Here is a 25,069-nt window from a genome sequence, read left to right on the forward strand (position 1 = left end):
GTCAAGGATGTTGGAGTAGAGTTTGGAAAGCCACATCCATTCGTTTGGGTCCTGGCTCTTGAGTTCTAGGTAGATGCAATTGATCCCAACTGTCTTCCCAAACTTCATATCTATCACAGCTGTGTCTGCCCATCTCTTTGCTGAAGGCAGTTGAAAATGTGGTGTGTAGAGCAACTTTTTCCAGAATTGATGACAACCTACACGTGGTCTTCCTGTGGATGCTAATTCATTGAGAACTATTTAGATAATGTCATCAAGGAGACAACTGAATGTCCGCAAGCAGGCTCCAGTCTGAAAAGCATGAAAGCATCTCCTAGGTCTCTCCATTCCTCGACACTTCTCAGAATCCTGTATTTTTTGTCTATTCCCTTGACTTATTTGCTGTTCCCAAATACATTACCTCACAGTTCTCCAGATTAAATTACATTTGCCATTTTTCTGCCCACCTGACCAGCTGATTGATATCTTCCTGCAGCCTACAGCTTTCTTTCTCACTATCTACCACACAGCCCTGCATTAGTACTGCTTCCTCTACCATTGAGAAGGAAATTGGCCCCTGGTCCAATGCAACCCACCTTGTTCCTGTGTGCCCCTTGTCTCCTATCTGCATTTAGCCCGCCAACCCCCCCCCCCCAACCTTTTCTCTGTCTCTATCAACGTTCCTTTCACTTCTGCCTGGCCACTGTTTCTCCTTGTTCTCCCCACGCTGAATAACAATTTACCCCTCTTACAGCCTCGTCCCCCTGATCCTAGGAAGAACTCAGATACTGAGAGGAAAATCTCCGCGGAATCCCTTTATACACACAGAAGGAACTGGGGCATGAACTACTCTTTACTCCCACCTCTTCCCCACACTGAGCCAAAAAATGATCCTATGCTTAATCCCAGTGACAAAACATATCTTTGTATTCCTATACCCCCATCACGTGTGCCTGCTGATCCTTCTCCACCCTGTTCCCTCATGTACGCCCCCCTCCCTCGACCCCGTCATCCATCCACCACCGCCACCTCTGCAGCCCACCAATTCTCCGAGCTCCTCTCCTTTTCTCCACTTCCCCCAACCATCAACCCTATGCCTGTCCTCTTGCCTGGATCCATTTGTTCCTAAGCACATAACCCACCCAACCACCAACTTATTGCACCCCCCAACCAACACCCTCCCGCCCTGCCACAATAGTCTAACCATTTTTGAATTCATCATGAAGCCTCTGAAAAGTCCACTGTGAAATGCCTATGACCACATCTTTTCAGTCTGAGAAAATTCTTCTGTCTTTGTTTTCTGGTCTCCAACTATCTCTTGGCGCATGTGGCCATGTGCCCTAAAGCCTTTACCCCATTGTCTTTGCTATCAGTCTCTTGTGTGGTATCTTTGCCCCTGCTTTGTGTAAATCATAGAAACCACATCAACACATGTCTTTTACATCTGTGCTTTCAGCTATTTCATCATTTAATTCTGTCAGGTTGTTTAACCATGAACTGTCTTAAGAAATCAGTGCTGATGGGTACTGTTAACTTGTGTTTGTCTAAGTGCTTTGTGATATAGTCCAATAATTTACCAGTAACTGAAATAAGACTGAAAGTTTACAATTACCTGGCTGATCTCCACCTCCATTTTTTTTAGATGGATGCTACGTTTCCAACCCTCCGGTTCTCTGCCAAAATTTTACTTTTGTGAAATTATAGTCAGAGGCTTCCCTCATGATGTACGAGTAGAACTCTCAGGTTCCAGTGATTTCTCAATATTAAATTTATTAGTTTTTTTTTATTGCAGATTTACAAAACAGGCGTGGTAAACAGGCTGATTATGCACTGGTGCACAGTGACCTTCCAGTATGGATGAACAAGCCACGAAAGAAATTGTTCTTCCCTTTTACATCCATCGACTCCTTTTCATGTTGCTGGTACTGATGACTGTACTAATGCTGATTCTAAACTTGCGTAACCTAAAGGTGTGTAGAGTGGTATAACCAACATGTTTAGAGTAAGCTAATCATGTTCACCAAGGTTCAAAGTAGTATTGTTTAAAAGCATGATGGTTTGTTTTTCCTGCACCATATGTTCCATATGTAAGGTATCAGGATGATTATATGCCTGTTGTTGTCTCTTTAAACATGGCTGGGTTTTCTCCCAGTTTGAGTCCTGCTGGGTTATACATCCTCACTGTAGGGTGAGCATTGTGTTCCAGACCACTGCCCGTGCTCTCTTTGACCACCTGCTAGGAGGTGCACAATGTTAGTCTGGTGAGGACATTTTGTCCCTTTCCTCTCCTCCCCTTCCGCATCAGCCATCTGCAGGTAGATATTGCACCCCACTGCAGAGTCACATTGGGATCACAGCATAGCAGAATTATTGAATTTGGATCTTTCTGCTGAGTGATAATAAGACTGACAATAAGAAGTGTCAATTTATTGTCCCTGCTGTTTTTTAGTGCTGCAATTAAATAGCAAGTGACATAATTTTAATGGAGTAACATTATCCAATTTTAAACCTTTTAAATTGTAAGTGCTGCTTCTCCCTTTCTATTTTGTAACATGGTGCAGAACTTTACGGGCAACTGCTGGCGATTTTGTAGGTGGGGTGCTCATTAAATTCCCTTGGTGGCCTTCCAGCCGCCTACCTGCCCGCCCCAGACTGTCTGCAATTTTAACAGGAATGAGGGAGGCCAAGTGCCTACCCTCACCTTGGCCACTTAAGGGCTGTTCAATTTTGAGGCCAGTGGGAGGAGGTCAGGGACAGGGGACAAGTCTGGCAGGTTACCCTGCCTGGGCCTCAGGTGGGAAGAAAGGGTGGCTGCCTCCCTTATTTCCTGATGGGTCCCCTTGTCCAGGTGCTCCCTCCCCTCTTCCCCTGGCCTTCCCAACATGAACCCCATCCCCTCCCTTCTCCCCACTGAGAGCCCTCTGACTGCATACTTGGATCTGGGTTTCCGGCACTTAGACCAGGTGTGGTCCAGCAGTGGCTCTGCTTTCAATGGCACGGCTCGGACTAAAGCTACTGGCCAATCTCCATGGCTGTGGGGCTGCCTTGGTCAGCAGGCATGTGTTCCCTGTTGACTTTTTTGGTGGTAGGGGATGCTGCATCATCTGAAAAATTTTGTCCATGTGAATAGCAAGGCAGATATGTACTGTATTAAGAAACTGAGATTGTGCCAAGCACAGTTCTTGGTGCTTATTGAAAACGACTGACTGAGAATGTTTCACGTTGTCAAAGGTGATCATCTGGCAAGAACAGAACTAATTAAAACTCTCAAGATTTTGAATGGAGTTATGGGAATTAATCCTGCTGGGATACAGTTCCATGAGCAGCTGGTGCTTTCTCGTACTTAGACCAAGCATTTTTAATTAGTTAGCCTTGACAGCGAGTGTTGGTGAGTCTGCTGGCCTTTAGGAGGGCATCATAGGGAAGCCCAACTCTGTTCTTCCTCTATGCCACACATGCTGTTCCAACAGGAGTCATTGGATAGTGATCAGGAGTGGGAGCATAGACATTTCACTTCTCACTAATTCAGCAGTGCTGAGGCTAACCCTGCACACACTGGGGATTAAACCTGGAACTTTCCTGGTCTGGTCAGCTTCACACATTAACTGGATAAGTCCACTGAGCTGTCTGAGAGTCCAAGGCCAGACTTTCTACAGAATTTAATCATGGTGTAGCAATCCTGAAGAAGTCTGTTATCTGAATTATCTTGTGCTTCTTTATGTCTAGAGGAGGTTGTGCATTGGGAAGTAACATGTGTGTGATGACAATGGAAAAGATATTAATTAAAAATGTTCTTCCTTTTCATAGTATGATAAATATTTAGCTTCTGGATCAGAATCCAAATGGAGGAGTTATCCAACTCCAAAGTTTTATTCCACAATGAGGCAGAAAGTGGAAACAAGGAAGCAACCTTGGACACAGAGACTGTTGCAATGTGGCTACCAGAATCACAGCTTCACCCCTGAAGAAAGGTCAGAGGGGACATTCCTTATGAAAATGACCGAATGGCCAAAACCACCCAGCCCTGCTGTGCCCTTTCAGAAAAGCAGTGACCCAGCACATGTCCGCTTTGTAATTTTAAATTCTACAAAGACTTTCTACGTTGGGGATCAGTTACAAGTGATGCTGCAAATGATTGATTTTGAAGGCCACCCAAAGCAATATGGGGGTGACTATCTCCAAGGCCGGATCCACACCCCAGCTTTAAAAGCTGGTTCAGCAGGAACAGTTGTAGATAACCAAAATGGATTTTACTATATAAATTTTAATTTATCTTGGCCAGGGAAAGTTGAAGTGTCTGTTTCCCTCGTTCATCCCAGTGAAGGGATCCAAGTGCTTGAAAGGCTACGCAAGGAACGACCAGACAGAGTGTATTTTAAAAGTGCCTTCAAATACAGAGGTGCTTCAGAGACCACTGTGTGTAATCTTTGTTTGCCACAAACTAAACCGCTCTGTAACTTTACTGATCTCAGGACTGGGGAGCCCTGGTTCTGTTACAAACCAAAGAAGCTTCCCTGCTCTGCTCGTATCAACCATGCTAAAGGAGGATATGAGAAAGGTCTCTTAATTGGAGAAGAGATGCGTTATTTCCAAAGGTATGTCACTTGAGGTTGTTTTATTTTGACTTTACGTTTCCCATGCTGAACCATGGTTGCATGGTTGCCAATGGTGGAGAAGTTAAAATTGGGATTGTGCAAGCAGCCAGAACTGGAGGTGTGCAGATATCTCAGAGGGTTATAAGGCTGGAGGAGGTTACAGAGCTGGGGAGGGGAGAGGCCATGGAAATTGGGACAACTGAGAAATATTGCATGGCATTTAAAATTAATTTCCAATGATATCATAGACTTTGAATAGATTTTGAGATGTTGCTAGCTGTTACCTAGCATAGATGCAGTGTGCTGAAGCACCTGGTCCTCGAGAATTTGTCCTGTTTTCTATTGTGGGGATGAATTTCAGAGCACCAATGATAACACAAAAACAATTTACCATGCACGAACATGCAGCGAAGCAGTGAGTTAATAGTAACAGTCTTACAGACCTGTAATGCAAAAACAATACTACCAGCCTATACAGAGCTCACAGGTTTACCTACGTCCAAAAACAGGGTATTCCATGCTGCTGCCAAAAATGGGAAACCCAGCAAGCAAAAAGAAGCAAGAAGGGCTGAATCCAGAAGGTCAATGCCTTTTGCAGTACTGCTTGTGGGCTATGAGGTGCAGGAGTGTTTTCCCCATGGCCCAATAAGCATACCTGCTTTCCTGTCCAGGATCACCTGAGACACTCGCCTCCACTTCAAATGCACACTCCCCCCATGATTTTCACCTCACAATCTCCAACTCTCCTAATCACCATGCTCTCTTCCTCTCCCCCAAACACAGGCACCCCTACTCCTTGTGATCCTTCCCTTGCAATCCTCCTATCCCATCTGCTGTCTGATCCTTAGCTGTGATCTTGCACCGCAGGCATTCCCACCTAACAGGGAAACTGCCTGTCAAACTGACTGGCTGTCGTGCAAGAAATCTGTTGAAACATTTCAAGACATTCCTGCTGTGAATGTCCTCAGAAACCCATACTTCCAGGTTTCTCATCCAGAACTCCTCTCTATCCATAGCCTGTGATCTAGTAGGATAGCTAACCAATACATTTTCCGTCAAAATAAATTTAAAGGTTAAATATTAATCTATCTTGAAAAATACCCTTTTATTTTTAAAATTAGAATTGGGCTATTTCCTGTAAATATTCAGTTTTTATATTGATTCAATGGTTTAATGTGCAACATTATTATATTTTCAGTGAAGTCAATATCAAGAGGCCCATATTACCCAGTTCTACAAGTTATATAACTGTGGAGCCTTTACCTCAGGCAGGTAAGATATAGGTAAACTTGTGACTGGTAAATTCAAGTGCAATTAGGGATGGGCAACAAATGCTGGCCTAGCCAGTGATGCCCACATTCCATGAATGAATTTTTAAAAATTGAAGATTTGCTTTATTAGCAGCTGTGAAAGTGTATTGATAACCTAAAGTATAGTGCGTTATGATTCCTATTTCTTGGTTTTCTTTATTTTCAGCCACAGCTCTCGGAGAATGTGCCCGGGGAAAGCCCATGGTATCACCATCTGGTTTTTATTATAAGGACCAATGACGACCTGCAATAATCACCGGTTTGACACTCCTGCAAGAATTACAGACTGTCTTCGTAGAAAAAATATTTATCTGCTTGGAGGTTCTACTGTGCACCAGTGGTTTGAACATTTGACTGAATTCATTCCAGGTTGGGTTAGTTAGTCTGTCTGTGTGTCTGCCTCCTTCTGTCTGTCTTGCTATTTAACTTGGTTAACTACCTGTATCTATCTTCTTCCATGTAGCACAGATTTAAACACACATGTGACACTTGAAATTTGTCAATTTTGCCTTTATAATTGGCTCAAGTACAAACCTGAACAAAGGAAAGCAGTTGGAAAGTTACTGATGGGAAACATCTCGGGATTTATCAAAATAATCTTAAATGACTCACCAACCAATAAAAGGAAGGTGAACGTGAACCAATCAAAGTACTCTTAGAAAAATGTTTTGCTCTGCCATTTTACCCCCTGGATCCACTAAGTGCTTAAAAATAAAGTATGAAATATTACAAAATAACTTGATTTAAGCTTAATGGCAACATTGTTTCCTATCTTTGAGTACCTTTATTAACACTTGTATTTGAGGTTCTCATCTGAGCATGAACTTAATATGCTAGATTTTTTTGCCCTTTGACCCCAAAGACTGGCCATTTCCCTGGGTGCAAAGAGCAGGAAAAATAGCCCTAGGTCTGTTTTGATCCATCTATGGCCCTTTTAATTGCCTCAGGGTTTCCAGGGCTTCCCTAAGGATAGACAGGAGCTGGGACTGTACCTGCAATAATGCACACCAGCAAAGTGTCTGCTAATGAAGCAGGAGATGGGAATTCCAGCCTCCCCCTTCAATTTCCTGGAGGAAAGGTGATCGGAAGGCCAGTGGGGAGGGCAGGATGGTGGGGGGGGCAGACCCAGGGACAGGACAAAGACAGGCAACATTCAGTTCTTCGGTTTTTGTATATCCAGAATGTTTTGTGGTTTTTGATGTCTCCATCAGCAGTGAAGACCCAAATTGTGGAATATGATCCCAGTTGGAAGCCTGAGATATATGCCAGACTGGGGGAACCATGGGTCATGTACTAGGTCAGGATAGCAAATACCAGCAGTGCTGTGTAGAGTAAAGGGTTAACATCAGAAACATACACGATGCTGATGTAATAGTAATGTCAGATCATGTCACTGAGAAGTAAGAGAGATCTGGAAGGAGGAGAAGCTGCAACCTTGTGTAGAGGTCCAAATGTGTAAATACTTGCTGTAAATAAAGAGTAATGGTTTTGAGAAACTACAGACTCGAACAGCATGGAAAATCCCCAAAACCCTGACTACATAACTAAACATGCTGGGCCTGGGCAGGAGTTTTGTACTTTGAGGTTGTTACTTCTGTCCAGCTCCAGGGAAGACGGGTGCCAGAAAAATCTTCCTTAATATATTTCTCTTTTGCTACCACCTATTAGCCAAAGGGAATTCTGTAGCCTGCAAATATGCACAAATTCAATCACTCATTAGTAGAATTCTGTACAAATGGAAAAGTGTATTTCTTTTAAGTTGGAAATCTATTTGAGGCACTATGAGATGATTTTAAATGCAATGTTGATACATTTTTAATAGCTTCAACTTGCAAAGGCAGTGTTTCAGAAAATATTTTCATGTTCTTGTTGCCAGTCAGTCATAGAGGCCGCGAAATTGGGCTCTGTAATGCTGTTGGTTCGGGTACTACGCTTCGGGCCACCTCTGACATGGCACGCGTGGCACCCCATGCTTTGAAGGGCGCTAGTAAGGAAGTGCCATGTCTGTGCCAGAAGAGTCAGCAGTGATAGGATTGGAGTGCCAAGCAGCTGTAGAAGTCTATACCCAGCACGGATTTTCAGAGAGCACTTCTGAAACCTCTGTCTCATCCGGAGCAATGCCTGAGCTGTCTCAGATTCAACTGTACCATCTCCTTCAAAACCTGCAGCCTCATAGCAAGGATGGCAGTGCCAGTGGTTGTAAAGATCACACTCGCCTTAGCCATCTACACGACAAGATCGTTCCAGTTGGGAGAAAATGACATAGCAAATATCTCCCATCCGCCTTTACACCTGGGAAGTGATATAGGCCCTGTGGGCAAGATGAGTTGATTTCATCTTGTTCTCTCTCAGCAGGGAGACGTAGAATGAGCAGCCTTTGCCAGGTTAGTGGGATTCCCAGTCCTGCAGGAAGCGACTGACTGCATGCTAGTGGCTCTGCAGGCCCCATATGTCAACAGGGTGAGGTACAGGAACCACAAGGGCTACCATCATTGTGCAGTTTGTGTGCGACCATCCACAAAAGCATTATGTTGGTGACTGCTATCTACCTTGGCAGCAGCCAAGATGTCTACATTCTGAGGGAGTCTGCTATCATCCTGATGGCGGGCAGCAAGTTCTTGACAATGCTGCAGCCACTCCCGTGGGGCAGGACCTCACTCAGTGTTGGCAGATTGTTGGACTGCCCCTTTGAACGCTGAGACCTGAGCCATGATGGCATCATTCTGAGCCTGAGCTTCTGCTGCACCACTGAAACTTTGGGTAGCTTCTGCCTGTGCCCCAGTGGGAACTGAGACAGCAGTCACCAGACGCTGCATCACGTCTCGCTCTGTAAGTGCTATCATGAAGCTGGCCACCACTTCCATGCTGGAAAGGATGGGCTCCAAACTCAGTATGATGTGTCTGTCATGTTGGAGCTAGATTCCTTCTTGCTCTTTGATGATAGTAAACCTGTTGCAAATGGATTTCAATGTAGCAAATGTGAATTCTCATATTGAAAAAGAATAGAACAGGGTACTTTCTAAATGGTGGAAGGCTAGATTCAGTGGAGGTCCAAAGAGTCTTAATACAATGGGGTAGGAAGCCATGTTTCAGCTGTACAAAGCAGTAGCCCACAACTAGAGCATTCTGAACAATTCTTGGAGCCACACCTTAGGAAGGATATATTGGCCTGGGAGGGAAGGGAGTGTAGATTTACTGGAATGATATCTGTCCTACAAGGCATAAATTATGAGGAGAGATTAAACAAACTAGAGTTGTGTTCCCTGGAATTTTGAAGATTATGGGGTGATTTGATCGAAGCTTTCATGATATTAAGGGGAACAGGTAAGATAGATAGAAACTATTTCCACTCACTGGAGAGTCTAGGACTAGGGACCATAGTCAAAAAATCGGAGCCAGGCTGTTCCAGAAAGCCAATTGGTGAAGGATAGACTGGAGCCAATCTGTATACACCCTTATAAGCAATTATTTACAAAATCACATACTACAAGCATATACCTCCTAACCCAACAACCACAATTTCAGTCTGTGCCTATTTATAGGGGAATAAGTGAATCTCCAACTAATGCCCACCAACTGCATTAAGCATAATTAATATAATTAACATATTCCCTTTTCTCAAAATATAAATGAGAGTTTAGATGTATAACCAAAATTTCAAAACAAATGGTATCAGAAAACTCCACATTCTATATAAAGAATTACTATACCCCTAACAATTTCTTCAGACATGCATTTTTTTTTGTAAAACAATTAGTTGATGACTTGCATCCACTCATTTAATTTTGGAGATTTCCTTATTCTCCGGCATTTGTTTCAAGCCAGCAAGGTCAATCCGTAGCTTTATCTCTCTTACATTTTTCATAGAGCCACCTTTATCCTAGAATGAAGGAATATCTGTGTAACATTCAGTGGGTGCACTATCTTCAGTATGCTCATTCTATAGAATCTCACTTAAATTTTTTTGACGAATAGAATCCCATATTCACAACCTCAGCAAGAGCCAATGTTTCAGCAGCCGAAGTACTTTAAACAGCCAATTTTGTTTTCTTAGTTTCCCAATTTAAAGGGCAATGTTTTCAATAATTCAACATAAGAAACATTATGAAACCAGCTGCACTAGAATACCGATCGGGAAGATTAACATGTGCAGCATTGTTAAAAATGACTTGTTTCATGTTCTTTGGGTCACTTAAGGATAGAAACTTAGGTATGAATTCCTCCAGATTTAATTAGATTTTTTTTGCCCTTTAAACATTCTTGACTTTAGGATGTTTCATTGTAGTACTTAACTTCAACACAGCAAAACTAGCATCTGGTCTATTCTTGAGTGCCTGACTAGTTCAACTGAGCAATCAGGCTTTGCAATTGTTCTGTCTCTTCTTTAGATTTAACATTATCTTTCTGTGATGACCTAGTGTGATTAGTTGGGACGGGAGTAACACATTCTGTATAGAATTGCTGATTTATAGTTATTCCAGGCCTGCAATGCTTAATATCTGAACCTATATATTTAAATGCACCACAAGCCTGATTCCCACTTTTAAACTCTACTCTAATCTTATTAAAAACACGTTTCTCAAATTCTGCTGTATCACCCCATAAGAAATCTTTGGACGGTTTCAGAAAGGCTTCTCTTTGAAAAGTATTACCCAGCTTTTATTTTGATTGATCTACTGTTACGTGAATATGTGGCCAAAAGAGCTAAAATGATTTTCAAGATTCCTTTTCCAGCCATGGAAGAGTCCCCTCTAACATCTGTATCACCCGGTTGCTCATCAAAATCCTTAGCAACTGGCCTTGCTTTAGCCTTATAGGTCCCATTTGCAAGGACGTTTTTTTTAGTATAAATCCACCTTTGTCACAGCCTTATCCGGTAGCTGAGAATCAATCCAAACTCTTCACAGCTATCTAATTCCTTTTGTTGAGAGAGAAATGGAGTTAACATTTCGAGTGCGCATGACTCTTCTTTAGCTCTGAAGAAGAGTCATACGGACTCAAAACGTTAACTCTATTTCCCTCTCCACAGATGCTGCCAGACCTGCTGAGTTTATCCAGCATTTTCTGTTTTTATTTCAGATTCCCAGCATCTGCAGTATTTTGCTTTTATCTAATTCCTTTTGTTCAGCCTCCCTCATTAGCCTCAGAATTATTAGCAGTTACCAAAACATCACAATGATGAGGGCTTCTATTTCTAGAACTGTTCTGAGACTGTTCTATAGCCTCTGTTTAATTGTATAATTTATCCAAGTTACGTCCTCTACTTGTACTTTTATGTCTGTTGGGGCTACTACTGCAAAATCCCCCTTCTGCACCTTCCGAAAGTCTTTCTCTGTTACATGATTGTTTTCTGACACAAGAGTTATTCCTGTGCTTTGCACTATGCTTTCTTACATTCCACTCTTTCACCCCATTTTGTCAGTCCATAGACCTTGCTCCTTGGCCATCAACCTGAACAGTCAACCAATGTTTAAACTTGCCAATAGCTTTTCCCGCATGTTCCATAGTTGTCACATAATTCCATTCACTAGACCTCTCTGGACTATATGGCACCCAGCGACTCACTCTGGAGTTGACCTTTGTTGGTGATAGCTCTGTCATGGGTGTCATGATCACTCACATTACTACTGTCCAGCCCATGATCTATCTTATTGTGCTCCTCAGGTCCTTCACCACAAACACATGACCATTTGTGGTACAAGGTGCCTTGTTTACTTCTATCAGCTGTGCAGAGTCCAAGATTTTGTCATTAATTCTGATTAATTGTGGGTGATGAATCTTAACAGTTTGATTGTGATGTTTGAAAAGTACTATCTTACCATCATGACCTATTAGCTTACCAGGGCACTTCAATTCCCTCTATTTTATAATGCACCAAATCTTCTGAGTTCAGTTCTGTTTCAGATAATTTACATGATACCTCAGTGCTTTCTGAATTTTCTCAGAAACCTCAGCCTTGATTAAAGCCTGTCTCCCTGCATATGGTGCATTCGCATGTACAGTAAAAGTAATACTAATCGTAGTACATTCTAGAGCAGGAGGACTGTTGTATAGCACAGAAGGCAATTTGGGATTTTGCCCATAGACTGAATGATGAAAACCATATCCACCAACCATCTGGAGGGAATTCTTTACATGAACTGTCCATGCCAGGGCAGCTGTCAACTTGTAGGGCAGAATTTTCCTCTCGTTGGGTGGGGGGTGGGTGGGAAGGGGAGGGGGGAGGAGTTTAAGAGCGGGCACGTGGAAGTGCGCCTCCAATCGGGGCGCGCTTCCATTTTACATGGGCAGGCCAATTAAGGCCCACCCAGCATGACGTCCGCACGAAAGCGCTGTGCGCTCCCTGTGTGGGTGGGGGGAGGATTCCCTAAACCAAGAGTGCACTCTTTCGCGCATGCAGCATTTCATTGATCACCGCATGATTCCATTCACATTGCTGAAAGGAATTTCAACTGTGGTATTCACGATCATGTTTTCACACGTCTCAACTCATCATTGGCAAATTCTCCTCCATTATTAGTCCGAAACTTTGATGGTGTTTCAAATGCCGTCCTTATTCATTTCTCCATTATTTTGTGCATTTAAACTCTTCCGTCCTTACTATATAATAAAGACTAAATCTAGTTGCCAGGTCTACAAAAAATAGAATGAAAATATTTCTGTCTTTGTCCCATACCTTAAATCTTGTAAAGTCAAAGCCATTGGAAGGCTTACAGTAGGATGTGGTGGCATCATTTGATACTTTTAAAGAGATTTCACACTTCTCTCTCTTCTATTAGTCTTGTACGCTCTTCATCAACCACACCTGCATCTTTTAACAGGATTTTTAACCTTTGGCAAATAGGTTGAGCAAATTACCTTTGTAACTTTAAGACAATTTGCTATTTTTTTTCTTTATTACTTTTTTCTCTATGATTCATATCATCTGCTATTAATACTTTTCCAAGACCTGATGTGAAACATCAAGTTTTGTTAAGGTGATATAACCATGCCCTGACTGGGCGAACTCAGATCCTCTGACTTTCCAAAAAAATTGCCTTATCAGGCTCCATGTCAAATTTTATTTGTGCCTTCTTTGTATATAGAAGTTTACCCAAACCACATAATTAGCTCAGTAGAAACTCCATTAGTACTTGTAAAATAGCTGGAGTAAGCTTTTATATATGGAACTGCAACTCTCTTTGGTGAGCTCAATGTGTTGTTATTACCATGCCTAAAACAAATAATACTTTTATATTTGTTACTCTTGCATTGATCCTCACTACTTGATAGATCAAGCAGACCAATCTGTTTCACATACTGCACAAGTGCAAGCACTATCTACTATTGCAGAGTTAAAGGAGCCTGCAACTAATACATTCATCACTGGCCTTGTGACCAGCATAATTTGTTTGGAAGCCTTATTACTTTCATCCTCTTCTCAGAAGTCTCCTTGTCATTTGTCTTTTCAAGGACCCCACCTCTCTGCTTTGCGTGGTTCACCACATAATGATACTTTGAATCTTCTATTAATCATTCCTTGGACATTCCTGGGATTAATTTGCCTATTATTGTTATTCCAATTCTGTCTTGCACTGTAATAACCAGATCTGCTGAAGGTGATTTCTTCCTCAATCTGTCTGTCTTTAACCCTTCTGTTGTATTGATGCATGTGTCCAGTATCTGGATCTTTTCAAAACCTGGCGGACATGGAGTCCTTTATTCTTTATATCACTATGGAATGCCCCTTTTTCCCATGAAGGCTGAAGGAAATAACGGTTCCCCCAGGACTTTTTTCAAGGCAGCAGACATCTGATCCAACAGAGTGTCCCTCTCTGAGAACTGAACACCAATTACAAACCTGTCTGTATGACATATCTTAGCACAATACAGCAATATAAATAATGATTCTGAACCAGGGATCCACAAATGGAATCTTGTTAATCTTTTATACAATCTTTTACAGTCCTTGATATATTCTTCCATGGAATGGCAATCTTTTTTTTCTGAAATCTATCAATGTCTGACCTCATAGGCATTTAATGGATCATCTTTCTTGTAGAATTCATCCAAGAACTCTAGTAGAAGGTGCAGACCTTCATTGCTATCCAAAATATGTTATTTCACATTTTACTTCTCATAGGTAGTGACAAGGCCAAAGTCTTACCTTGTTTTCTTTTTAGTAGGGACCTAACCTGTTTGGACATATCCACTTCATTCTTCCACTGGTCATATGGTTTAGATTCAGAGAACATCAGAGGATAACATTCCCGACAATTTACACTTGCTTTCTACCAATATCCACAATGGCCATTAGGATTCTGGTTTTCTGTCTGATTTTTTTTTCCTAATTTCCAACCTTCATCTTTAGGCAACCAGCCGCTGCTACCATATTTCAGAAAGTCAGTTGGTGAACAATAAAAATGGATCCAATCTTTACACCTTTTTCCAAGCATCTATTTACAAGAGTTATACATTTTAGGCTCCTAACCCAACAACCACAGTTTCAGTTTGTGTCTAATATTAGGGGCACAAGTGAATTTGCAGTTAATGCTCATCATCTCAATGCAATTACGCAATTAATATCAATTAACACAGATCTTTTAGAGTGAAATTAGGAAATGCTTCTTCAGGCAAAAGGTGGTAGAAGTTTGGAACTTTTCTGCAAACAGATCAATTGTTAATTTTAAAACTGTGCTGGATTTTGTTAGTAAAAGGTATTAAAGGATATGGGACAGATCAGCCCTGATCTCACTGAGTGATGGAACAGGCTCAAAGAACTAAGTGACTTACTCCTGTTTTTATGTTCCTAGTGGAAGAAGACAGTCTGGCAGGCCTGCTGTCTGCACCCTCATCAAATGTTTTCATGTATGCAGCCTCATCAAATTTCTCATCTGAACCCCCTATGGCAGGTCTTGTTTGTGACCTTGCCCTCCGGTGAGCTGGCACATGAGCAATCTTTCCCCTTGGTGGCTGCAGCCTACCCATGCCCACTGACTCACCATGTGCTGGTCCTGAATCTATACCAGCCTCTAAAGTTCACACAGTGCCAGTATCACTGCTGGAGGCTGCCAGTGTCAGATCAAGTAATGGTGCTTTTTCATCAGCGGTGAGCTGTTACTCCCTCTCTTCCTTCAGAGGCTGCTATGGATGGATAGGCAGCATTTCTTGAGTATCTGAAAACAGAAAAATGGAAGGTGATATTTGGGGCCAAGGGAGTGGGGTGAGATGGGATTGAATGCAAGATGTCCATGGCCACACTGTCTGCAGCTTGTACTTCATGTCTAGTAGCTGGATGAAGATGATGTGGAAGGTGAGAAGGGGCATAAGGCAGTAACGTACAATTGTCCCAGTATTCTCTGCGATGCCGGATGTACCCAGGATCTGTTGCAGCCAGCCCCAGGATGTAGAGCACCACCTCTTCTGTAGGGCTCGGGTGCTGATTCTACTCTGCTCCCTTCCACTGCATGCCACCTTACCCTGTGGCGTAGAGGGGAGAATGTCAGTGATTGTTTAGCATCATGTTTCGTTGATATGCCTGCCACAGATGAATAACTGGAGGCATGGAAACATCAAGATATGTGTAGCAATTATGGCTTTGTTTAGTGTGTAATGTGCCTTTAAGAGTAATGCTTGTTGAGGAAGATCTCATGATCTGTAGTAACCAATAGGAGAGTAGTGTGGGTTACCTCTTCAGTCAGTGCAGAGATGGAGTTGAAGTTGAAAGTACATGTATTGTTGCTGTTGAATATATTGTTAATAAACTTAATGTTCCCGCCCAAGAAGTGTCTGCTGATCAACTCTATCAATAGTACCAACTCAGCCACCACTCACAACAAATAGGCGATGAGGATAAAACAAGGTTACACAGAAGAAATCAAGTTGAAAAGAAATCGGCACTCTACCTCGCCCAGTAATTGTAAGTTGAAGTTTTGTTCGAATCGAAGAAGTTATCCCCTCTCAGAATGATGCAATTCGGAAGAATTGATCCTTTTGATTCAGCCATGGACGATTGGTCTCATTGCATTGAACGCCTTGTGTTCTTTTTCCAAGCGAACAAGATTACGGGGGAAGAGAAGAGGTGAGCGATCCTCTCAAGTACATGTGGAAATAAAGACTACAGCTTGATTCGTAGTTTGATGGCACCCAGTGTCCCAGATTCCAAAAATTTTGATGAATTGGTGGACCTCGTGAAGGGTCATTACCAGCCAAAGCCCTTGGTAATGATGCAAAGGTTCATGTTTAACTCGAGAAATAGAGCTCCAGGGAAGACAGTTGCATGCTATGTGGCAAGTTTGAAGCAGTTAATGGAACATTGTGAGTTTGGTACATCCCTAAATGACAAGCTCAGAGATTGTTTAGCATGAGGTGTGAATGAGGACACAATTCAGAAGAGATTATTGTCCGAAGCGAATTTGGATTTTAAGAAGGTGCTAGAGATAGCACTGGCCATGGAAAGTGCAGTAAGAGATTGAAAAGCCATACAGTGAGTGCAAAATGGTGCCTTCCTCTACTAGTGTGGGAAACTCCAGCCAAAAAGGGCGCGAAAATGCAAGACTCTGCTGAGAAGCAGGAAACAGACCCTGCTAGCTGGAAAATGAGAAAAAATGACTTAGCAGCAAAAGCAAAGAATAATTTCAATAGAGATGGAAACAAGCAGTCTTATAATGATTGTTGTTCTAAAAAAATCAAGTGTTATTATTGTCACAGAAATGGACATACAATGAGACAGTGCAAGGAAAGATTCAAACAGGCTTTTAAACAAAAGAAAAAAAGCTCAGTGAGATCTACAACGTAGAACAGCCTGAAACAATAAATTCAGATATTTACTCCAAGATAAAAGCAAAATACTGCGGATGCTGGAAATCTGAAACGGAAACAGAAAATGCTAGAAGAACCCCAGCAGGTCTAACAGCATCTGTGGAGAGAAAAACAGAGTTAACATTTCGAGTCCATGTGAATCTTCTTCAGATTGAGGCAAAAGTCGTAGGATTTTCGAAGCAAACAGATGATGAAATTTTGGGAGACCCAACCACTCAGTTCACTCAAGTCGAGCTTGCAACTGAGAGTAGACTGGCCAATATTGAAATCAAAAAGAAGGCCAAGATTAAAGTCAGTGCGAGTAAGAAGGTGGCACGTAGAAAGAAGACACAGAAACACAAATGACACTTTGGGCTGAATTTTCCTGCCGTCAGGGGGGTGGGGGTGTTGTGCGGGGCGGGCAGGAGCGAGCCTGGACCCGATCGGCACCCTCATTTTACGTGGGTGGGCTAATTAAGGCCCACCCAGTGTGACGCACACCCGGAAGCACTGAGCGCTTCCTGTGCGGGCGTGGGGGGGATTCCCTGAGAGGTTCCTTGCATGCGCGCGAAAGAGTGCAGAGATCTCCCCAAGGTACGGAGGTGTCTCAGGGAGATTTGTTTCAGTGATAAAGTTTCAAATAAAGGATTGTAACACTTTTAAAATATGTCCCCTCATGTGACACTATCACATGAGCTGGGACATGTCAAAGAATAAAAGTATAAATTTTTATTACATTTTAAAACACTTCATGAAACTCCATCCCGCCCGTGGATGAGGTTTCATGAAAAATGCGAAGGCCGTCTGGGCTCTTTGCCTGCCCGCCAACCTTAAGGCTTTAATAACTTTCTTAATGGCCTTAATAGGCCTTTGACAGTTCGGCGGGCGCACAGCTGACGCTGCTACTTGCCCGCCGAACTGACAATCTAAATGACGGGCGATGACGTCGGGACGTCTGCCCGACATCACCGCGCGTCATTTTACACGTCAGCGAGTGGGCTCCTTGCAGCATACGAATACACTTTCGTACATAGGCCTGGAAATAAAATTGCAAACGCCAAAGCACTTAGTAGTTTGCTTTTACAAGAAAATGATGAGCATGTTCCTGTGGAAGAACTTGTTTTACTGTTAAATTTGTCATGAAAAGACATTAATGTCTACAATGATATTGGAAGTTATTTTTAAAACTGAATTGTAGTAAGGTCTGTGTCTATGTGTGTATCTTAATTGGATTAAAGCCAGCTAGTCTGGGTGCTTTGATGTATAGTAGTTTGAGATGTTAATTTGATAAACATTGAGTCGGGTTAGAAGGTAAAGTGTAAATTTGCATTTGTTGAATAAAGCATTCAAGAGTGGGAGTAAAATCTTGCACCTGGATGGGAGATGCCAAGTAATGCGTTTATATTACTAATAAAATTAGTGGGATGAAAATGTTATCATTAGAAGATGTGACAAATACAATGGAAAATTTACATTCTAAGGAAAATCTAGGTATAAACAGAAAGGAGTTTGTGTGTGTGAGTCAGAGGTATTTAAGATCTAACCAGCCTGTAAGCCTATAACTGTGTCTGCAAAGAACCAAATTGCAAGGAACCACATTTTGAATTCGTAAGGTCAGATGTGCTTTGCCTGGTGTCTGTTTAAAGTCTGTGGGTTATTGTTGCCTTGGTGAAGATTTACCTGGGAGTGATTAATTTGGGATTTGTTTAAAAGTTATTGTGGTAGTAATTTCTAGACGTCTGTGTTTAAATTTGTTGTTTAGTTAGTAAATGTTTAATTTAGTTTTACATAAAACACCTCTGGAGGCTCGGTGGTCTTATTCCTGAATTCAGAGCTGCATCCAATTGAAAATATAGGTTTTGACGGTTGTTCAAGTTTCCCTCTGGGATTTAAACAACTCAGACTTTACCAACTGCTGTGTCATAACAAATTTCTTGGATTCCTTGCTGGTATGTGTTCAACAGATCAGAGAGTGGACAAGTCCGGACCCAGTCCTATCTCAAGTACGAGAGCAAGTGCTACATGGTTAGTCACAGGAGTCCGTATCTGACGAAATGAAACCGTACTTCAACAGAAGACATGAGATAACTAGTCAGAATGGCATCTTATTGTGGGGAGCACGAGTTATAGTTCCTCCAAAGGGAAGGGAGCTACTTTTAATTGAACTACACTGTGCCCATCCAGGAATTTCCCGAATGAAGACCATAGCACGCAGCTATCTGTGGTGGCCTGGGATGGATGGCGAAATAGAGAGTTTAGTAAAGCACAGTGTGCAATTGCAGAAGTTGCCAGTCATAGGTCCGTTACACCCACTGGAGCGGCCAGGTAGACCCTGGGTACGGTTACAAATTGACTACGTTGGACCTTTCCTGGTTTCTGCTCATTGTCAATGTCCATTCAAAATGGTTGGACGTATATGAGGTGAAGTCACCAACGTCGGGCGCTACAATTGAGAAACTACGTCAGAGTTTTGCCATTCACGGACTACCAGAAGTAGTTGTTCCCAATAACAGCATGGCATTTACGAGTGCTGAATTTCAACGGTTTATCAGCCTCAACAGTATCACCCTTCCTCAAAAGGGCTGGCTGAAAGGGTGGTTCAAATGTTCAATACAGGCATGAAAAAGCTAACTGGTGATTCCTAGGCAACCAGACTAGCACACTTTCTTTTTCATTACACGACTACCTCTCATACAACAACAGCTGTCACACCTGCAGAGTTATTGTTGAAACGCCATCTCAGGGCAAGATTGAGTTTAATAACGCCGAATTTAGAAGGGAAGGTGGAAAGGAGTCAGGGAAGCCAGAAAACTAGCCACGCCTGGCATAGTCGCGAGAGGAAATTTACCATGGGAGAGCCGGGATACGTGAAGAACTTCGGGGAAGGACCAAACTGGTCATACCGGGTGAAAATAGTGCAGTTTCTTGACCCCTATCTTACCACGTGAAGGTGGACGACCAGATAATCCATAAACGTGTGGACCATTTAAGGAAGAGAGACACAAATCACCAAGATTTGGTTCCACCAGTTATCAAGACCAGGTTTACATTTCCTGTAAGAGTTGAGGATACCCACAGTGCCCACAGAAGCACTTGATGTTCAGGCAATTCCAAAAAAGGAGGTCCCTGACAAAGAATCTGAAGTTGTGGAGCTGAGACATTCCACACATACCAGGAAACCACCTGAACTTCTTTACTTTTAAACATAATATGTAGGGCCGAGTTAAAGGGGGAGGAATGTAGTAATTATGGTTTTGTTTAGTGTGTAATGTGCCTTTAAGAGTAATGCTTGTTAAGGAAGATCACATGACCTGTAATAGACAACAGGAGAGTAGCGCGAGCTACCACCAGTCAGTGCAGAGATGGAGTTGAAGTTGAAATTACATGCATAGTTGCTGTTGAAGATATTGTAAAGAAACTTAATGTTTCCAGCGAAGAAGTGTCTGCGGATCAACTCTATCAATAGTACAACTCGGCCACCGCTCACAACAAGTAGGTGATGAGGATCCGTGAGATCCAACAATATGGATGTGAGGCTGGCTTCATTGGCAGGTGAAATCAAATATCTGAATGCTATGCCTGAGTCCTGACTGTTAGGGATAGCTGATGGATGAGTGATGGGTGTGTGAGCAGCATGAGAAGTATGATCAATTCAACTCTTAAAATAAAAAGGTTTTGGTCCTTTTCCAAAGATCTGACTTATTCGTGATAATACATTTGACAGCTTTACTGCTCTGTATCTCTGACCTGGCCACCCCACTGCTTCTCAGCCATAGTCTCAGGTTCCAGGTCCTGGCTTCAACCTCCCTCCCAAGCTGTTCCACTACAGCTTCAACACTGGCAACTACCCGGCTATGTGAAAAATGGCCCAGTTATGTCCTATACACAAACCCAACCCGGCCAATTGTCGCCCCATCAGTCTACACTCAATCAACACTAAAGTGATGGAAGAGGTCATGAACAGTTCTATCAAGTGGCACTTGCTTAGCAATAACCTGCTCACTCACGCCCAGTTTGGGTTCCGCCAGGACCACTCAGCTCCTGACCTCATTACAGCCTTGGTTCAAACATGGGCAAAAGAGTTGAACTCCTGGTGTGAGGTGAGAGTGACTGCCCTTGACATCAAGGCAGTATTTGACCAAGTGTGGTATCAAAGAGCTCTAGCAAAACTGGAATCAATGGGAACCAGGGGGAAAACTCTCCGCTGGTTGGAGTCATACCTAGCACAAAGGAAGATGGTTGTGGTTGTTGGAGGTCAGTCATCTCAGCTCCAGGACATCACTGCAGGAGTTCCTCAGGGTAGTGTCCTTAGCCCAACCATCTTCAGCTGCTTCATCAATGGCCTTCCTTCCATCATAAGGGCAGAAGTGGGGATCTTCGCTGATGATTGCACAATGTTCAGCACCATTCACGACTCCTTAGATACTGAAGCAGCCCATGCCCAAATGCAGCAAGACCTGAACAATATCCAGGCTTGTGCTGATAAGCGGCAAGTAACATTCGTGCCGTACAAGTGTCAGGCAATGACCATCTCCAACAAGAGTGAATCCAACCATCGCCCCTTGATGTTCAATGGCATTACCATCACTGAATCCCCCACTACCGACATCCTGGGGGTTACCATTGACCAGAAGCAGAACTAGCCATAAAAATGCTGTGGCTACAAGAGTAGGTCAGAGGCTAGGAGTCGTGCAACGAGTAACTTACCTCTTGACTCCCCAAAGCCTGTCCACCATCTACAAGGCACAAGTCAGGAGTGTGCTGGAATACTACCCACTTGTTTGGATCAGTGCAGCTCCCACAACACTCAAGAAGCTTGACAGCGTCCAAGTCAAAGCAGCCCACTTGATTGGGACCACATCCCCAAACATTCACTCCCTCCACCACCGAAGCATGGTAGCAGCAGTGTGTACCATCTACAAGATGCACTGCAGGAATTCACCAAAGCTCCTTCGACAGCATCTTCCATACACACGACCACTACCACCTAGAAGGACAAGGGCAATAGGTAGATGGGAACATCGCCACCTGGAAGTTCCCCTCCAAGTCACTCACCATCCTGACTTGGAAATATATTGCCGTTCCTTCACTGTCACTGGGTCCAAATCCTCCAACTCCCTTCCGAGCAGCACTGTGGGTGTACCTACATCACATGGACTCCAGCGGTTTAAGAAGGCAGCTCACCACCACCTTCTCAAGGGCAACAAGGGATGGGCAATAAATGCTGGCCCAGCCAGCGAAGCCCACATCCCGTGAGTGAATTTTTAAAAAAAACAGGCCCTGAGTTTCTTTTGCCTCTATGTCTTGCAGTGGGCCCTGCCTGTCAGTGGCAGTTGTAGCAATTGCTTTGATCCATCTTCCTAGCGAAAGAAAGATCTTCTGGTTGTATTCCCAAACCCTGGCCCTGACTCCTGCTCTGTCTCAATCTCTCCTCCCAGCACAAGCTCCCAATTTCTCTAATTCGTGTGTGTTGCTGTCCCCCTCAAGCCCCTATCTCCTGTCCCCATTGAGTCTCCCCTTTTCCTGATTTGTCTATGTATCAACATCTGATCCATTCTATGGTGTTAGCCATGTTGGTGTTTTGCCTGGGCTGCTGCTGCTTCTTTCATATGGCTGGATATAGAGCAAGAACTATAATTTTATATCAAGGTGGTCAAGCCAGGATGTTATGTCAGGAGTACTGGTGTGTGTTACTGTAATACCTCCTTTGTATTTTGAGGTGGGCATTGAGTTGTTATGTGTGCCATGGTCTGTTCTGGGCGACCACAGTCACATACAGGAAAGTTTTTAATTTTCCATTTGTGCATCAGGTATTCACTTCTGCCATGGTTTATATGAATGCAGTTCATGGATGCCCATGAGCTTCATGGGAGGTTGATACCAGGGATCTTCTGTGTCGGGTCTTTCACGAGGTGTTCGTTCGTCACTTCTTGTGAGGGCCATTCTTTTTTCCAAGCTTCTTCAGGGCTTAAATTGCATGGGTCCAAAAGGGCTTACGTGACTTCAAGTGGAGGTGAGGGATGTTGGTGAGGTTGGTGCATGGGGAGGCATTTGTTTTCCTCAGTTCGCTGAGCTTCACGGAGGGTTACTGCATTGTGGCAAATTGGTGGTGGTGGTGAGGTGGAGGGGGGGCAGGGTTGGTGCGATGTGTGCCAGCATGGGTAACCAGGGTGTTGGGGTCGACTTGAGGGTTCTAATGATGCATCTCATTGCAGTGTTCAGTTCAACATCAACCAGTCAAGTGTGGCCACTTCTGGTCCATGCTGTTACACAGCACTCAGCTACAGAATACACGAGGGCCATCACTGAAGTCTGTCGTACTTGGTTTTAAAGATGGTTCAACATGTGACGTATGAATCGGTAAAGTGATGTTTATGAAAGATGTCCCAGATGGAAGGAAAAAAATTGCAGGAAAATACTCTTTTGAAGACAAAGTAAAAGAGAAATGACAACAAAAGTGTAGGGGTGGAATACAGAGTAAGAGGGAAAAAAGGGAGAGCAAGACAAGCAGATAAACAGAGACAGACAGCAAAGGAATTATGGTGGGGAGAAGAGGCAGAGTGATAGCTACAGGAAGAAAGACAATTTTTTATCCATGGAGATCAACTAATATAGTTAGAAAATTCTCAGGTGACATTGGTAACTTATTGAATTCCTGAGTCCACTTTTGCCTAAATAAACAATGATTGAATTTAACCCAATTAACAGTGACGTTCAACAGGATGTATTCCCTTCTGTTCCCACAGAGTAAGCTTCCTCTGTTCACTAAGTTGGATAGAAGTATTTCTCAAAGGAAGGAAGAGAAAATCGGACACAGTTAACTCTCAGCAGCCTTGCTTGTTGCTCAGAGGTCAGATAGACCAGCATTGGCAGAGCACTGGGAACAGGTCAGCAGTCTGCCTGTTCCTCAATTATATAATTATAATACGTTTAAGGCGGAGAAACATGGAAGAAGAATAAATAATTGACAAACTAAATGGAAGCAAACTAATATGCTACAGGAGATTTCTGCTTATTTGTCAGCTTGTCTGTGCTTGTTGTAAGATTCCACTGTATGATTTATGTCCCTAACACATCTCTTAAATTAGCAGGCTGTGGTTCCATTTTGGTGTTCTGCTATTTGAAATGATGTATCCTCCCAGTTTCATATGTGAACATCAGCAAGATTGTGTCTTAGCGTGTTAAGTAATGTTACTTTTTCTGTTCTAGGTCTCAAAATATTCAATCTTGGCAATCCTAAAAATATTGGCCCTCACCTTGCTGTGGACTTGGAAAACAACATCATGGTAGAATATCGACCTCATGGCCCACCAATCCGATTCAACACTGTTTCGAGCCAGGACCTGCACTACATTGCAAATGAACTGGATGAAATTAAAGGAGGAAAGGACACCATTATAGCCATCACCTTATGGTCTCATTTCAGCACTTTTCCAGTAGAAGTCTATATCTGAAGACTACAGAATATCCGGAGGTCAATTCTACAATTGTTAGGCAGGAATCCGGATACAGTGGTTGTTATGAAGACTGCCAATGTCCAGGCCCTTCCAGGAGAAGTCAGTCTGTACAACAGTGACTGGTACTCCTACCAACATGATGTTCACAGGCATCAATGTGGCATTTGTGGATGCCTGAGAGATGACAACACATTACCTGCCACATAACTTACACCCTGAACGAGTCATTATAAAAAATGAAATAGACATGTTTCTTTCGTATGTGTGTCCTTCCAGAAAGAGATAAATTCTGTAATAGATCTGTTCCAAACAGGTTTTAGTTATCATGTGATTCAAAATCTAAGTAATACCATCAGAACTCTTAGGTTTGTGTAATTGCCTTAAATTAATGCGCATTTTTAAAATTGATAATTGACTTTTAAAACAAATAATTTTTGAATTATTCAAGTGTGAGCGTATTCATTATGGTTGTCATTATGGTTGCAACCAAATGAGGTTTTTGTTGTGTACAAATATTCCATTATAACTGAAGGAAATTTAGTTTAAAAGAAAGGCTGTACATGGCTATTTATTAAATTGCAGAGGGGATTTCCTAAAGCAGGGTAGAGTAGAACAGTTTTGTGTTGCTGTGAGTGCAGCAAACTCCAGTTTGCTCATTATCAATGGAAGTTCATCTCAGTTAAATGAAGAAAACTAATTGAAAGCTCAGGATACAGAGAGTGAGAAAGGAATGCAGTTGACCATGGCACCAATGGGCAAGGAACTACACAAGAGGGACCAACAAAGTGTAATAGGATACTCCATAGTCAGGGGGTGGGGCAGACAGGCATTTCTGTAACTGTCACCATGACTCCCACATAGCGTGTTGCCTCCCTGGTGCCAGGGTAAAGGACATCATGACCAGGGTGCAGAATATTCTGCAGGGGAAGGGTGTGAACTTGTGTTATAT

The 25,069-nt window shown here is 42.8% G+C and overlaps 1 pseudogene across 1 annotated transcript; it reads left to right on the forward strand.

Moving 5' to 3' along the window:
• Nucleotides 1-1,776: 1,776 nt before the first annotated feature.
• LOC144691698 (NXPE family member 3-like) lies at nucleotides 1,777-24,562 on the forward strand (annotated as a pseudogene). The gene is made up of 5 exons (XR_013579189.1): nucleotides 1,777-1,949; nucleotides 3,787-4,574; nucleotides 5,773-5,846; nucleotides 6,051-6,253; nucleotides 23,873-24,562. The product of XR_013579189.1 is annotated as an NXPE family member 3-like (transcript).
• Nucleotides 24,563-25,069: the final 507 nt, after the last annotated feature.

The sequence above is a fragment of the Cetorhinus maximus genome, chromosome 16, assembly GCF_964194155.1.
Source record: "Cetorhinus maximus chromosome 16, sCetMax3.hap1.1, whole genome shotgun sequence".
Classification (NCBI taxonomy): Eukaryota; Metazoa; Chordata; class Chondrichthyes; order Lamniformes; family Cetorhinidae; genus Cetorhinus; species Cetorhinus maximus.